The following is a 17283-nucleotide window of genomic DNA, read 5'->3' as shown; positions in this document are numbered from 1 at the left end:
TTTGCCAACCTTCCAAGAAACACAAATATTATCAATTTTGTTTTTTATTTACTGGAGACAGTTGTGATACTGGACACATTTAAAATGTTCACATTAATGAAAGTTAAAGCTTTAAGCGCTGCTTATTTTTTAAACCAGTGTTTTTCATTCACTAACTGCTGATTCAATTCCCTTTTATTACAAAGATTAACAAACAGTTCTGAATGACTTCTGTCAAGACATCTTACATTGGAAAGTATGACTTAAATAGTAAGACAAGTGATACAAGTTATTTATGGAAAAATGTTTACTTCGAAACAAGAGGGATGACCCGACAAAGCTCACGGGTTTGATAGCATCTAGTAATTTTTACCACAGCATTGTTTGGATGCGATAAAAAAAATTTACGACTTCGTTTTATCTCAGAAGACAATGAACACATGTGCTTTGAAGAAGTGTAATTAATTTGTTGCCTTGTCCTCATCAGGTTAAAAGGGGGATTGCCTGTGTACAGACACAATTCAATGACGAATATTTGTCATAATTAAGTAATGAATTATCGAGCCCTTCCCTTATTTTTAGCAGCGTGTAAAGTAATTTAATGTAGATAATTATTTTAGCTTTTGTTATTCCGGGTGTTAATAACTAAACGGTATACAAAAAGTTTTATGTGTGACGAAACCTGTATCTCCTCGACCAATCTTGAAGTCTCGGGAAATCTCTTTTATATTAGCATGAGAAAAAAAACAAAAACAACAAACAAACAAAAGAAAAAAAGAAAGAATAAGATATGGGCTCAAAGATAAAAAGTAATTAAGTGAATCGCTTGATCACCAAGCAATCCATTGAAGTAAAAGGACAAGCTGCTAACAAGCGGCTCTTACCTCATATTTAATTTCATTTGACTAAACAGAACAACCAGCTTGTTTGTCCATTTCTGTCGAATTTCTCAACACATCACTAAACTCTTTCGGACTTTTTTTCTTCCATTTTCAGATATACATATTCATTGTTGGTGGGAACAGAACAAGCCGTTGCCGACAGCAACACACGTGGTGATGAACACATGGTAAGTATTTTACAGATAAATGTTCCTTTTTGATATCTATCATTACATTTGTCTGTCTTCCTCTGTCTCTATCTTTTCTCTTGCTGTCTTTTGTCTCTTTCGTCTTGCTGTCACCTTTCGGTTAGTAACATTGTCATGCTTTGTATCTTTAATTTAAGTCTCTTTCACAGTCGTAGTCAATGGTTATCTCTAGTCTAAAAGTGTTTTTACCATATTGATTCGCATTGAATGATATCAAAGGCTTCGATTACGCCATTGACTGTAGTTTTCAGTCCTACATTCTTGTTTCCGGTGTGTTCGCCAAATGGGACATGTCAATCATGATAATAAGTTCAGTTACTGTTTGATGAATGAGTTTATTCAGCTTTGGAAAAAGTGTCAAATAAAGTTAGTGACTGCTAGTATAATCTGAACTAATTCTTAAATTTATATTCAGGAACTTGTTTATTCTTCTGAAACAGTTGCAAAATTACAGAAAGTATTATCTTTTAATGTCTGGATACAGATTAACAAAAGAATGGCTTTCTGTATTGTTCAAAACAAACAAACAAACAAAAAAACAGGAATGTGAGGAATGTGCAGTTTCCCAGATAAAAGTATCTGTCCATAGTCTTTGTCATGTTGATTAAGCTTTCTGGTCGGTCAAGTGATTTCATATTTTTTTAAAAGTGCTGATAAATTTCAAGAAGGTGTTTAATTATGCAAACAGCTTATTTTCAAATCAGATGTGCACATTGAGAATGTAAACATACATGTAAGTCAGCTCCATAAAAGAACTTTCTACCTCTCAAAGGTCAGTACCACTGGCATTATTTTTGGCAGTCGACACAATATCGAGATGGTCATTGTCGTTGGCAATGCAACCATCGTCGTCGTCATCATACTCATCGTTGTAGCTGCTGTCATCATTATCGACTTCATTATTTGCTTCATCATTTTAGGACCTTACCTGACGCTCTGCCTTTAAAAACGGTAAATTTTCGAATTTACGATTCTAATTTTCGAAAAGGTCTTTTTAAGTTTTTCCAAAGAACGTGAATGGAAAACAGTATCGATCACTACTGGTGAATTTTCAATGACTATTGGTGAATGTCCTGTACTGGTGAACGTTCGCAGACTACCCCTGGATGTTTTTCCTCACTACAAGTATGTTTTATCTACAAAGAGTTCAATCGATACTAGATATGTAGTAGTGTCTATTGATTTCCAGATTAACGGAAGATAAGCAACCTTACCAGTAACTAGTCCGAGAGTTATCTTTGCATAATAACTAGTACTATAGTCCAAAGAAGGCTATGTAACCAGTACAAAGATGAAAGATGTCTTCACCTTCTCGATGTTGTTTTCAGACGTAAGGTTAAAACAAATCAATCAAACAAACACATAAACAACCAATTAATTCAAACAGCCAGAAACTCGAAACAGAAGGTAGTGGATATAATATTTACAAAACATGTAGTAGGTATGTGCACTGAGCATCACATTCATTCAGTTGTGGATTTTCCCAGTCTGACTCTCTTGCTCGCCATCCCCACTGCCATGATGCTCCTTGCTGGCGGAGGAAGGTCCCTGGCCCCAGCCAGCGATACCGGACGCCTTTGTGATGATAGCAAGTTTATCTAGTACTCAATTTAGCCCCCTCTGGCAACTCACTGCCGGCGCATGGTCATAGCCTGCGTGGGATGGGCGGGCACGGGCATGCCTCACAGAATTACGAATCAAGAAAGATATGGATTCGCACTGGCGGCAAATTTTCATAAAGCTTTCCAACTTGCCTTCGTAGATAGTAAACTTTTAAAGGAAGATTGTTTTTTGTTTTTTTCGCACACCCTTCCTCTCACCCAACCCCCCCGACTCCCATCAGCTACCTGTTACAATAGTAAATTCTGTTCATTTCCAACTACTCTTTTCTTTATTTGTTGTTGAGGCATTGCGCGCCTGCTGAGTCACGTGGGAGCTCATTACTGTTTTGTCGATTTCGCAATCGTCTCAGTCGTTAAGTCCGTTGCTTACCTTAACAGGTAAAGAAGGTCTGCGTCTTGTCGCATGCTTGTACCGTCATGATGGAAGGCGACCTGAAAAATTCCTCATGCATGAAAGGCTGAAAGGTTCACAAAGAGCCTGGTTAAGATACTTTTCAATCATTTTTCTTATGTATAAACCAGTTTATTCTATTGATAGTTTACCTCCGATGTTGAAACACTTTTCTTAAACGTAATATTTCCAGAATCTTTTGTCTTGACTGCTAGTTCATATCGATCCCCACTTAAAAAAACAAATAAACAAATTAGTCGTACCTAGAAACTGGAGATTTGAAGAGTATTCGAGACTGAGCGGCACCGGTATCGTAGTATCTAAAACACTCGCTTGTCACCACTTCAGAGAGGGAGAGAGGCCCTGGGTTCAGAGTCTTTCCCGGGACACTGTATGTACTGAGGCTACTGGTTGTGAGATTTTTTCCCTCAATAAATGATTTATTTTTCATGGTCTTTCATATCAGTTTATACACCCTTCGCTTTCTGGGGCAACATGAAGACAGAAGATGCTACTCTATATTTGGTGGGTGACTTTTGTTGTCGCAAACGCAAAGTCGGAGTTAGGTCAGGTCTAGGTGAGGTCAGTGCAGGTCAACGCACTTTTTTTGTTTATTGATTGTTTATTTGTTCGTTTCTTTCTTTCCCTCTCTCTTTACTTCCTTAATTTTCCATTGTTCCTTTCATACCGATTTTTCGATAGTTTTCGGAAGCCTTGACTGTCAATACACAAAAGTTTTTTTTTTTGGTTCTTGTTTGTTTATCTCCTGTGACAGGAAATATTACCAATGATGCTGAAGTCTTATTGGTCGATAAGCAAACTAATCTTGTTTCTCAGCATTATGGTTATCTACGTGTAGAGCCAACAAGATTCAAGATTTAAAATACTTTGTTTTTCTTACACTACGTGAGCTTGAACTTTAAAAAAATGTGGAAGAGATGAAATGAAAAGTTCCCACTATAATCAGCAGAAAATATCTGTACATAAAACTTACTTCCTCTTCCATTAATCTTCACACACTCACGCACACACACACACACACATGTACATGTTGTTTGAGCCACGTGGATGTTAGTCTGTTAGTCATACGTGGAGCATGTAAAAGTTTGTATTCCACTAAAAATAATTGCGTTCAAAAACTTTATGTCACTACTTGTGCGAAATATTTTCCGGAAAGTTCACATTGACAACGCAATATCTTCATTGACTTCTAGATGGAGATAATGTTCTCGAGCAAAAATATCAACGGAAGTGATAATTTTTACATATTACAATTCAGGTTTTCCCCCTGTTTCCTTACATCAACAGTTAGCCGATCTTCTGCAGGTACATACAAAGTTTTCTCTAAACAGATGATGATTATTACTACTTTATATATTATTTAATTATTTTTATGTATATTATTTATCCATGATGCCTTTTTCAATGGTCTTGGAGCTCTGTCATAACAGGAAAAGTAAATCTAGATTTTTCGAAAAATGGAAAACTGGACGCCTAATATCCTCATTCTAAGTGTTTCTACCACCAATGTCGTGATTAATATCAATAGTAAAAAGTTCCTGATTGCAGAAAGGAAACCCATTAAGAAACCCAACATCTTGTTTTTCGAGAACTGTTCTTAGTTTATGTATGAAAACCATTAAATTTTTACATAGATTTTTTTTCCCGAACTAGTGCCACCATAGTCTTATGCCTTGCTTGCCTCCCTGCCTGTCTGCCACCCAGGGTGCAATTAGATAGCACTTCCCTTGCCTTCCCCCTCCTCGCTCCCTGAGCTAATAGGGTGAGGACGAAGAACAAGGAGCAGAGCTAGCCTTTGCGTGTCCACCCCGTGTGCATATCGCTGGCAATAACTCAAAGCCCGTACATGAAGGAGGCGGTGGCGCAGGTAGTTTCATTAGGAGCCTTTCCCCGTTTTTATTACCCTCATCGTCTGCTAATGAAGAAGCAGGCAGCCGGACAAGCGCTGAGTTCGGTTATTGGTGCCTGAACATAAATGCTGGCAAGACTTCCTCCTGGCTCTGTGGAATGGCCATGCTTTGAATGTCGGCATGAAGACCTTATGTAACAGTCGGTATCTGTCCCATGTCTTCAAGTATTTATCCGTCAATCATCTCACCTTTTATCTAACACTTTATGCAGGTCCCTATCTGTCTGTCTGTCCTTTCGTCCGTCCTTCCGGAGGTGCCGTGTCCTGCTGTGTATTGAGTTTGAACTTCGGAGCAATGCGAAGATTCGGAAGTCGCTTGGACATATGACTGTCGAGCGCCTCATGTACCTGGTGTACCTGATTAAACACAGAAAGTTAATGGTGAGGGAAGGAAAGGGGAAGGAACTGCTTCCACATATCTGGTCCTAGATACGCTTAACCACTTACAATTCACTGCCAATAACGTCCACTAGCTTATAGGTCCAGTAGTTTCCCTGCATCCTTTCCAATCTTCTACCCAGACTAACAAACTAGGCACAGAGAAATCCAGAAACGGTTGTTAAAGGCAGCACTTTGTCTAGCCAGATGGAAACAACAGGATATACCAATAAAGACACTGCAGGAATTTCTTCTAGGACAGTCTAGTGTTCATCAGTATCTGGATTTGTGGAACTGGTGTTTTGGTAAAGTTCATTAAGTCTTAGTTATATAAATGGTTAGCATTATCTAAAGAGGGCACTCTATGCTAAAGGATACTAAATTTTTCACTTTTCTAGGTCGGTAAAGATATAAGATACTTCAAACATATTTCATTTTGCTGACTTAAAGACAGATGAACCTCCTCTCTCTCGCTCTCTCTCTCTCTCTCTCACACACACACACACTTGTCAAAGCTGTTTGACCTGGGCAAAGGCCGGCCAGCTGTTTGATTGCCCACCCTGGCTAGCGGATGATCTTCTAGAATTTTGCAAAATAAAATCATTTCATCAGGATAAGGACAGGACAATGACCAAGGTTAGACTTTTAAAGAACCGAAATTTTCGTTCACAACTAAGATTACTCAATGCAACGTTCATTGCTTGTCCCTCAAAATTACCTGATCATTATGATTCACTTAATTTGTGTAGCTAAGAAAAAAAATTCTAGATTTAATGAACTTCGCGTTTTACTTGCCATTGCCGAGGCCAGGCCGGACCTCATGATTTCACGGGTCGTATAAGGACCGCGGGCAGGACATTGCCCAACTACTGCTCTAGTCAGGAATACTAAATATGGATACCCATGGTTACGGAACTGGGATCCGATTCTGGAGGCGACGGTTCGAAACCCATTTAATGCAGTGGACATTTCCTAGACAACTCAGGTGTTGAGATTTAAGAGTAGAATACAAGTGTTCGCGGTCGTTCTGACAGTTTTAGATGTCCTCGTTGAAAGGATGTGATTCTGCTCCGAAACAACATTTTGACTTGTATAAGCATCATTCCTGAATATTCATCACGGAACTGCCAACATAATATCATTGGATTTACTCCATCAGCACAAGATTTGAAATCGCCAATCAATAATTTTGCTTGGAAGGCAAATGAAGGTCTACATGTTTTCTTTCTCGATCATGCGCAGGCAGTGAAGGAAGACAAACTGCTGGCGAGAGTTGTGGCTGATGACGTGGTACTTCAATAATCACCTACTGGATTTATTTTCATGAAAAGTTTTTCTATCGATGAGCGTTCTGACGCTTCCCGTAGAAGGGTATGATCTTCTTTGTTGACCATTTTCTGTCGCTTTCATTAAAGTTTTCTTTTTTTTTTTTTTGTTTTGGTAGGCGATTCGTTATTGTATGACTTCACAGTAGTTTAAATGTCCTTTCTTAAATTTAATTTAGTTAATTATTTTCCTCTAAACGTACAAAGATCTCAGAAGTACATATTCCAATCGAAGGATATCTTTGTTATCACAACAGTACTGAAGAACATACGAAAGTCTCTTTATCCGGCTTGCCGTAAATTGGTGTGATGTCCAGAAGTCTAGCTTTTTTTTATTTTTCTCCCTACATGCTGGTTACTCTACATGGTAAGAAATAACACATTCAGGCTAAGTCTACAGGTCTTCTGGACTGGTCAAGAAGTTAGTTATGTTTAACGTCAGTTTAGACATATTCAAACCTTTTTTAGTTCATGTCTTTCTTCGTTTGTTTTCATTACTCTCCTTTAGTATGAAAATGGTTAAAAATAATTATTTTAAACACTCGTCCGCATAAACATAGATGAAAAAAAATAACCGAGCCAGAAACAAAATATCAAAAGCTAACATTAAGCAGTTAATATTTGCAGCTCAGATAAATTTGTTTTGGGTTAAGGATTTTTCAGAATGAACGAAGTTAATCCTATACGCAGGAAAAATGAAAAATAAATTGCAACGAAAAAACCAGTAATAGCAATGAGGTTGTTTACTGACAACATCCGGGGCATAAATGCAGGTCCTTCTTCTCAACCTACATCAGACCCACGTCATGTCTAAACTGCGGTATGCATCTTCGCTCTTAGCATCTTCGATCAAACCTGATAGTAAAACTTCGGTGAATACAAGCTAAGTCTTTAAACTAGTACCTTTCACAATACTGGGGAGCCAGTACATAGACCTGATATTCAAAGAAGGAACTAGCATCACAAAACAAATTCTCCCACCAGAACAACCAGTCTGGTTGATTCACTTGTGCCCATATAAGCACAGACAGGGTCACCACATCCGAGGTACCATTCAAACAGCTTTACAAACAGCCATCCAGCTAAAGGCCGGCCACGACATACTGGAAGGACCTTGTAAAATCATTATCGCTGTCAACACTCCTGAAACATCAAACGTCAAGCAGAATCAACATAGACTATATACGAGGTACTACATACACATTGCATTGAGACATTGTTCTGAAGTTATAATAAAATTAACAAAGATAATAGTGAAAATAAGATCCTTTGGGTTCCCTCTCATATTGGAATGAAAGTAAACAAAGAGGCAGATCAATCAAATAGTAAATACAAATCCTAACTTTGCTAGCCTTAGCATCCATCTTTCACTAGCTAACAAAGAACAACCATGAAGACATGAGAAGATAAATATAAACGAAGAGAAATGCGTGGTCAGTGCTAGCTATAGAGGTCACAAGGTTAAGAAATACGAGGGCGAAAAAATTGTCGGCGTGAGGGGGAATAAGAACATCCGACATTTCTTCTATTTTTGCTCTTTGCTCCACCCGATCTCATTTTACTGACACAGACCTATATGCTGACATCTTCCCGCTCCCCCCCCCATGCCACACACAGACACGCAGACACACAGACACACACAAAATACATGAGTGTGTGCGCGTGACCGCGACATTCACACACGCATGGACACCCAGCTACTCATCCAGACTGAGAGGCGTAAAACGAAGACTCATGAAAGTGTCTGAGATTCTTCGGAATGACCACTTCTGGATATTATTGTGTGCAAATGAATGTAGTCCCTTTCTAAACCTGAACAATGAATTATAAGAGTATTTGGTGAAGCCGATATGACTATGTTGTAATATTGTTATTTTGTTGTTGTACTTCCTTATAGAGCTCCCTCTGTATAACAGTTATGCCTTCTGGGATAACTTCCCTGATAGAATTTAAACATTTTACAAACGTTTATAAAGGGTTCTCGACCATTTGTAAACGTATATAAAATATTTAAATGCTATCTAGGAATTAAGTCTTGTCTTATATAATATTACAGATATGGGAAGTCTCTAGATCATTTTGTCACATACACAAACATCGATATATTATCCATCTGAGCAGCTTATCCTATACCTATGCACATACACACTTCTTCCTCGCTTGCTCTCTCTCTCGCTCTGTCTCTGTCTCTCTCTGTGCCACACTTGCTTTCTATCGCAGACACAGACCACAGTGACTAGACATGACCCACACACCGCAGTCAACCAAAACATATAAGCCAACAGGTACAAATAGATGCTTGCTCACCTACGAGCACTGTACACGACCCTCACAGACTGCAAAAGAACACATTCAACTACATTAGTATAGACATTCAAATAATTATATACTAAGGACTGCTACAACTTGTTTACTCGACACATGCAAAAACTGGAGATAAACTCCTCTCTCTATGGGGGTGGGGTGGGTGGTTAATGCATGATAAAGATTTTGATTATTTGTGTCTTGCTGATAGTAAAGTGAGAGACAAAGTTCTGTCGCTGACATCTTTGTCTGTTGTTTACACACCATACCAGGGTCCAGCTGACAGAAGAGAACCACACTACTTTTCTTCTCAAACTAGTATGTATTGTTATTTGTCTAGTGACAGTCCTTTCTAGAAACAAACAGGTACCTAGAATTTCGGACTTTCAGAATGTAACTTGTGGACTGAGGAAAAAAAAAAAACAAAAAAAAAAAAAAACCCCAAACAACCTCTTACCCTAACCGGAGAAAATGGTTTTAACAAAATAAATAAATAAATTACTTATTTGTAGTGAACAAAACGTTTGGCCTCAGTTATCTCTCCCGAAATGGGATACAATTAAACATATTTATTTTTAGAAATCACAATCGCATAAAACAAGGGGAAACGATAACCGAGTAGCTCAGGCACTGGCGTTAGAACCGAGAAGCGAGCCGGTTCGATACCTGTGTAGCGCAAGTCATTTCAGATGTCAGGAAAGGGTACCGGACTATCTTCAAACAGTCATACATACAATGGCTAAAATACTCAGAGGTAAAAAGCCACAAGTAAAAATGTATTTCTCGTACGTCTAAAAACCCATGTTACAAACAACTCGTATGCGCACAGAACGAAAGAGATAAAGACAGAGGGGAAAGAAAGAAACTGAGCTGAACCTGTTTATTTGATGGGTAAACGACCTATTAAAAGTAGGATGAAATATTGTTACATCATCATCAATTAAAAAAAATAAATAGGCATGAGATGGGTATAGGTTCATATCATTTCTGCCATTCAGCTTTTGACCTCTCCCCTCCCATACACACACGTGTGCGCACGCGTGCAAGTACACACATACATCCTCACACACACTCACACATACACACTGTCCATCAGGTCTAAGGTAGAGAAAGAACGGTAAGGCACTGGTCGGATGAACAATGGTGATGATGCAACCAGCGAACCAATATGTTTCCATTGGAGGTCCGATGGATTCTTCAGGTTTTTGACCCCTGCTGTCTCCTTCACACTCTCATCTGTCCTCTCCTATACATTTGGAGGTTTGTGTCAAACGTCCACTGTACTTGATCTTTACCTGTTCTCACCACCTCATTGCAATCACTGCGCGGCAGCTGAGTGCATTTCTATTCTCCAAACTTTTCATTCGATGTTTTGTAGATTAATTTTTCAAATAAGGCGCTCGACAAGTTTTCAGGTGAGATTGGAATACAATAGCTCATGACATGCAAGGTAACATGTCCTCTGGTATGTTCGGATATCACTTGGCAATCACAGAAACAGTGTTATCTGTTATGTTATATTAAGACAATATTAAGTTCCTTTACTTTATTATCTGCTTTAGGATTGTATATGAAGCTGTCTTTTTATTTCAACCCTCCTCCCAAAAAAACAAACAAAACAAAATAAAATCACAAGGGAGAGACTTGTGGTAAGTACATGTCCCATTCACAGAGGTTTGCTCTCAAGAAAGGCATCGACGCTCATCTCAGAGTTTGTTTCAGCTTACATAAACAACGAAAGAGTTTCTCTAAAAATCATCTCGGCAATTCTTTGTAATTTTCTTTTACCGTTGATTCCACCCAGGAATTCCCAAGCGCTCCAAGCGTGGTCAACGCGCGAGGCAACAGCCGTTGTTTGTTCCACCGCGGACTCCGAGGAAATATTTGCATTTACCTTCATTAATAATGTTGGGAAGTTTATACAGATCGGACATGGCTTTATCGTCACATCATTTCTGGCAGACTCCAGCTTCACCTCTCGTCACGAAAGGGCTGGCAGAGTGCAAAGTTCAGTCCGCTCCGACAAGACCCTAAAGATTTAAGGCTCGAATTTATAAATGAGTTGCTGACAGCAACCTCCTCACAGCCTTAAAAGTGTTAACAATATATTTTACTGTACGTGGCGCTGCAGAGGGCGTCTGACAATGCGGATCTTGAAAGTTTCCTGCAATAAATGACAAGTTGGTTTGTGGAGGCGAAGTCGAAAGTCGGCTTTATCGTCGGAGACCTCACTTTTCTATTTTTAGTCTGGACGCGTGCACTTGATTCACAGAAACAAAAACAAAAAAAAAGTGTAAGTTCGATAAATTTATTACCGAGCAATGCCTGCAATATTAAGGGGCAACGCCTTTATGGAGTGTGTCAGGTGTAAGATGTTAAATGTTATCCGAGGAACCGAAGCGACATTGACAAAGATGGATGGACGAGAAAACGGAGAGACTTTATATAAGAATAGCAGTGTTGATAAATTTTGGCCACAGAGATGTCACGGTCGTAGTAAGGACAAATAGAAAGACAGATATAAACAGACATACTGAGAAAACAATGTTGAGGAGGCCGAAAAGGGAGAATCAGTGATAAACGATGAAAAGACAAGCAGACAGACGGACTGACAAACATTTGGACAGGCAGACAGCGTGTACAAGACAGTCAAAGCAAATACAGAAGAAAAAAAATCATAATCTTAGAAAGGCGAGTCGGGGCAGGGTGAGTCCTGGAAGCGCGAGAATGAGAAGAACAAGTGACGATGAAAGAATTTGGCAGGCGTGAGTGTCTAATAGGAAGCCATCTTGAGCTGATATCTGCAACACTAACTCTTGGCAACTTCGTCTTTCCCAGACCAGGGAGCTGGCACAAGCCTCCGAAGGTTTTGCCACCCATAAACGACGACCAAGAATTTTAATTTTTGGCAGTCCTGACGCCACGTGGCGGACTTGAATTTTCTCTCTTGACATTTTTATACCTTTGCTGAAACTCAACAATCATGTTTGTCCGGTGAGGTGGAGCCAGAAGTGGGACGTCAGATGGAGGCGTACTGAGGCAAGCTCCGTCGAGGGACACGACAGGCACGTCAGATGGCAGAAGATGCTGTTGGTCCTGATGTCTCAGTCTTTACACAGGAAGAAATGACAGAAATTTGTTTACGACATCTACCTTGGTAATGTCTCCTTTTGCAAAAACAAATAAACAAAAAAAAAAAAAAAAAAAAGACAAACAAACCTCTCTCTTGCAGACAACAAACTATCAACATGGCCATCATTTGTTCATAGTCCTCTTCCATCTCTACTTCAAGCTGAATGTTTCTCGTGTTCGTCCAAGATATCCGAAGACCACATGCATGTTCGTCAAAGCAATCTTGGTTTTGGCACAATCCGGCAGCTGCTCAGATCTTTCCACTAGAAATGTTTTGACGCGGCGGGGTTACAAACTTTGCGCATTTTGTTGGTTTTTTTTTTTTCTTTCTTTCTTTCTTTGCGAACCCGTCAGTGCACTTCACTTCTTAGCAGTCTGCAGCAGATGAAACCTGTCCGAAATGAAGATAGGACCTGTCATAATCTTGTACCTTGGCCCCTGTATTACACGCTACATTACGACCCTCAAAGACCCAAGAATTCTGTTTCACGGCAAAAGCGAGATTTTCCCAGGAGAGCCAATGTTCCTGCACACATTGAATTGCTGGAACCTTCTCTGATGGTGCAGGTTGTTTAGGGTGAAGGAGTACGTTTTGAGCTCGTAAGGGAAAGTGGTCTGTTTAGCAACTGGTTGCTTTCACTTTGAGTCAAGTTGAAATAATTTCACTTTTGAAAGATGATAGCAGTCTGGGTATCCTACCTGACTAGGTTATGTAATTATCTAACTAATGAAAATTGAATCTCGGTCATAGGATTGACAAAGAATATAACACATAATACGTATTAAGATGAAAGGGGAACAAGAGAAGTGGACAGTTACCCTAGTCATGTTTTATAACAAAGTATTCTCCAGACCAAGTTTCCCCTGGTCTCGAATGACACCTTAATAGGTTACAGAAAGAAATAAAACTAAAAAGTGACCTCAGAGAAAAGTGTGGTTACTCTTCAACAATTGAAAGGTTATATTATGACATTAACCTCATTCTTAACTCAAAAAGAATATCCAAAAAATAAATGGACTTTGTGTTTCTTATATTTTTTTTAAATTTAACCTCTAATTATTTGCCTTTATTAGCTTTAAGTCTTACTAATTTAATGATTGGAAATGAGACCACAGATCGAAAAGGAAAACAAAACGAAAGGTGGGACACTGAGCTTCTAATTTTTTTCGGTTTGAACTCTTTTCATTATCTGAATCCCTGTAGATGTCGGCCTCGCGCTCATCTCAAAGGTTCGAAAGAAACACCGTTAGTGTCTTATCATGGATAAGACGAGGGCAAAACTGTTTAAAAATGTTTATTCAAGACTGTGTCATCGTTCCTTTATACAAAATAAGGAACATTGCAGCAGACTTAGAAATCCAAGCAACAGAAGTAATTGTAAACAAATTTAGTGTTTATTTATACTAGTTCTCTAGTTTAATTTGTGACCTGCCAAAAAAAAAATGAGTCACAGTATGAGGCTCGGAAAGGTGATTCGAGTCAACTTTGTACAATTCACATTTTTGTGAAAATGAATTACTGGGTCGTTAAACTAACAAAGAAGTTTTGTGTTAAATAGAAGTGAGAAATGGTCTTAAAATAAATTTTAATCAAGGGACCCCACGGTGATTAGTCCTGATTCCCGCAGGAAAATGAGGAAATTCAAATATAAAGCAAGACAATTTTTTAAAAGTACCTTACTGATAATGAATTATTAGCTTCATTTGACTGTGATCAATCTTCGACTATTCCAATTGTCAACAGTCGAAACTCATCAGATTAAATACAGAAAATTTCTGGAGTAACAACTCTGCCGAGGACTTACCGAGTGACTTTAATGAAACTGTGTAAGGAACACTGTTTTTAGAGAACAGGGATCACACTGACAAGTAGATTGATGTACCACTGTCTTCATTTGTCTTGGAAACGAATAGGGGGAAACGAATTTTTTAATAATATTCTGGGTTTTTTGCCTGCGAGTGCTCATGCTGATGGATTCTAATGACATTTTCATCCACTTGCTTCACTACCAGGGTAAAAACTTACACATATTCACATTTTGCATGCATGTGAACATTTTGTAATTTTAAATGCTGTAGCTTGGTGTTATTTATTAGTGAGTAACATTTAGAAAATGCTTAATATTTTAAAGTATTTGTTGCTAAAGAAAATATTTGTGGGGCTATTAGAAAAAAAAACTTTGAACATGCTTTTTCAAAATGGCCGCTATATTACCTACACACTTCAAACCCTTATAACTCACACAATTTTGTGACTAGATTACAACTTTGGTAAGTAAAAGAAATCCTCGAAACATGTAGATTTTAATAAATGTTTTAGCTGAGTCTCATTTTGTGGAGGCGATCTAATTGATGGAATTGCATAGGTTTAGGCAAGGAGTAAAGTCATCGAGAAGTTTGCACAGTATTCTGTTAGTTTAACTACCAACACTATTGTTGACCGAGTTGGTGCGTTAGGTTGACTGTGGATCCTCTTGTCTTGAGGTAGAACAACTTGTGATAGTCTCGTGTTAGGTTGATTTGCGATAGTGTTTCATTAGGTTGACCTATCAGTACTGCGTTAGGTTGACTTGCGACTAAGTGTTAGGTTGTCGCGACAGTATCGCGTTAGTTGTCGCGTTAGTGGTGTGTCTCGCGTTTGATGAGCAAAGCAAAGTACGGGATGTGTATTCCCACGCTAGTCACCAACGCTGCAGTCCTTCATGATCTTCATTCCACACATACTGATAAACAACTTCTGTTACTAGTAAACCACAATATTGTAGAGGTTAGTGCATCCACACGTTTTCTTTATGATATAAACAGAGCCATTCCCTCTTCAAATATCATGTCTTGGTCAGATGTAATCATGATGCCCTCAAAAGAAAAAAAAAACGAAGTTGTTATTGATGACGTTAAGGATATGGTCGTTTCTTTGTTACAGACTCCTGGTGTCCGGGATGTATGGGTTGCTAGAAGACGTTGATGTCATACACAAACCATCCGTTCCTTCGTCATTGCAGGTATGGACAGAAGAGCGAACACCTTCCAAACTTCTTTTACAGGTAAATTCGTCCCTTTCACCCGCAAGGTCAGTTAATCTTCGAGGGGGAATAGAAAGCTGCAAATTATTCACACGTGCGAACTCAACCGTTGTCATATCTGATTAATAAGATCTATGACGTATTCTAGTGTCACGTGTCAACCTGAAAAATCAAGTATAGATACTTTGATGGAAGTCTTCGCAAAGTTGTCTCTTGATATACAAAACGATCAACCACCTTGTTTATTTTTGTTTGTTTTCGGCTGTTTTTTTTTGCGCCTTGAGTCTTTCTGCTCCATATTATCATAATGTTCATTTACTTTCTTGCTTCACTATAAGAGGTAGAAGAGACAAAAAGGATGTATGGTGGTTCAGCTTTTGCTTTGGGATCAAAACTTTAGCATCTGAGCTAAAAGGCAAGATATGTAAATTAGAACGAGCAGCAAACTTTGACGATCTGGTTCCAGACAGACATGATTGGTAAGTATTATCATGTGAGGGTTGCTATGACTTATGCTTTAGGTCTGTATCGACCCCATCATGTATATGTTAACCTCTTTATCTATCACATCTTCAGAAACTATGCCTAGTGTGTGTTGGGTGGTGTAGTCGCGGTAAAGGGGAGCACGTGGAAACAGTCAAAAGGAAAAACAATCCTCACAGCTTGCTACAAAAAGAATATATAAATTAAATAACCCACCTAAGAAATGAATGTTTATATCTGGTCGTAAATATATATTGATTGCTTTCGACAAATGCGTCAGTGTACTCGTTTCACTGGGAAGAAAAATAAAAAATAAAAAATGTCACCATGGAAACAGACTATCAGCGTGAGTGTGAATTTTTGTAAGCGTGTATCTGGGTGTGCGATTGGCAACAGACAATAAAATGGCGTCTTATGTCTTAAAAATAACAGATACTATACTTGCTTCCCTTCTAAACCAGTCGGCGAAACTTGGCAACGGACGATCTGCACACCTTGCCCACAGGCGCAAAGGTCTGCACTTAGAAAGTCAGACACGCGGTCAGATGGAAACTTCAACAGAAATGAAGGTGTGCACTTGAAATCACTCAGACAAATACAACCGCCCGTATAGATATATATACACATAGTGAAACACTTACACACATTCCTGGGTGTATTCTTAAAATGCACGTTAACGCCCTCAGACATGCGCTAGCTCTCGGTTTTACAATTCACAAACACGATGAGAATGTAACCAAAATATGCACACAAAATATTCAGCTATTCGTATACTACCATCAAACTTATAAGCACAAAACAACTCTGCACTTACACAAAATATGTAGAAACACATGCAACACTTGGAAATATTCAGTAACCATACATTCCACACACAATCGTGTCGGCAAGTGTGAGAAGAATGTGGCTAATTACAGGTGGAAGTGTGGAGACGAGCGAATTAATCTGATTACAGGTGGAAGTAATCACTTTGTTACAGATCTTGATATTTACAAGAAAATAAAAATATTTTAACTAGAATTAAACTCTAACATGAATATAAAAAAATTCTGATGCCCAACAAGTGTGATCGCCTCATACCTTCTGTCTTTTCATCATCACCGCTGTCGCAGTATTTGCATTACAAAAATTTAAAAAATATAAAATAAAGGTAAAGCTCTCTAACCTAGTAGTGAGGATCCTTGAGTGGTCCACCATGTCTAGGCAATCATTTGGAAGACAGAGCTCAACCCTCACCTTCCGCCTCGGCTTTTATCTCTGATGAAAAGGCAGGTCCCCACAGGACTTCTGAACCTTCTCATGCATAAGAGAAAGAAAGGCAATTCGGCCATCAGAGCGAAAAAAAAAAAAGAATAAAAAAGAATCGACGGTATTATTTCAAGAAAAACCTTGGGACTGGGGTTGAAGACAACCTTCTGAATTTAATTATGATAGCTTTTGTGATTTATTTTTGTCGCGCCGTACTGCAGACTGGCGAGAATTGTGTCCTCTTATACCTCTGAGTTCAATCGTAGATAATGGTGAAGAGTGGTGAAAGATAAAAGAAGGCTGTTCCAGCGTGTGCTCCTGTGAATAAACTCGCCGAGTAGCAGCTGTCTTTCTCGACACTTTCACAACTTCACCGTG

At 38.8% G+C, this 17283-nt stretch overlaps 1 long non-coding RNA gene across 1 annotated transcript; it reads left to right on the top strand.

The window, feature by feature from the left end:
- The first annotated feature begins 973 nt into the window (after positions 1-973).
- On the top strand, positions 974-15995 carry LOC112572795. The gene is made up of 2 exons (XR_003101071.1): positions 974-1048; positions 15075-15995. It is a non-coding gene; the product is annotated as an uncharacterized LOC112572795 (long non-coding RNA).
- The last annotated feature ends 1288 nt before the right edge of the window (positions 15996-17283 follow it).

The sequence above is a fragment of the Pomacea canaliculata genome, linkage group LG1, assembly GCF_003073045.1.
Source record: "Pomacea canaliculata isolate SZHN2017 linkage group LG1, ASM307304v1, whole genome shotgun sequence".
Taxonomy (NCBI): Eukaryota; Metazoa; Mollusca; class Gastropoda; order Architaenioglossa; family Ampullariidae; genus Pomacea; species Pomacea canaliculata.
This window is presented reverse-complemented; position numbering and strand designations above follow the sequence as displayed.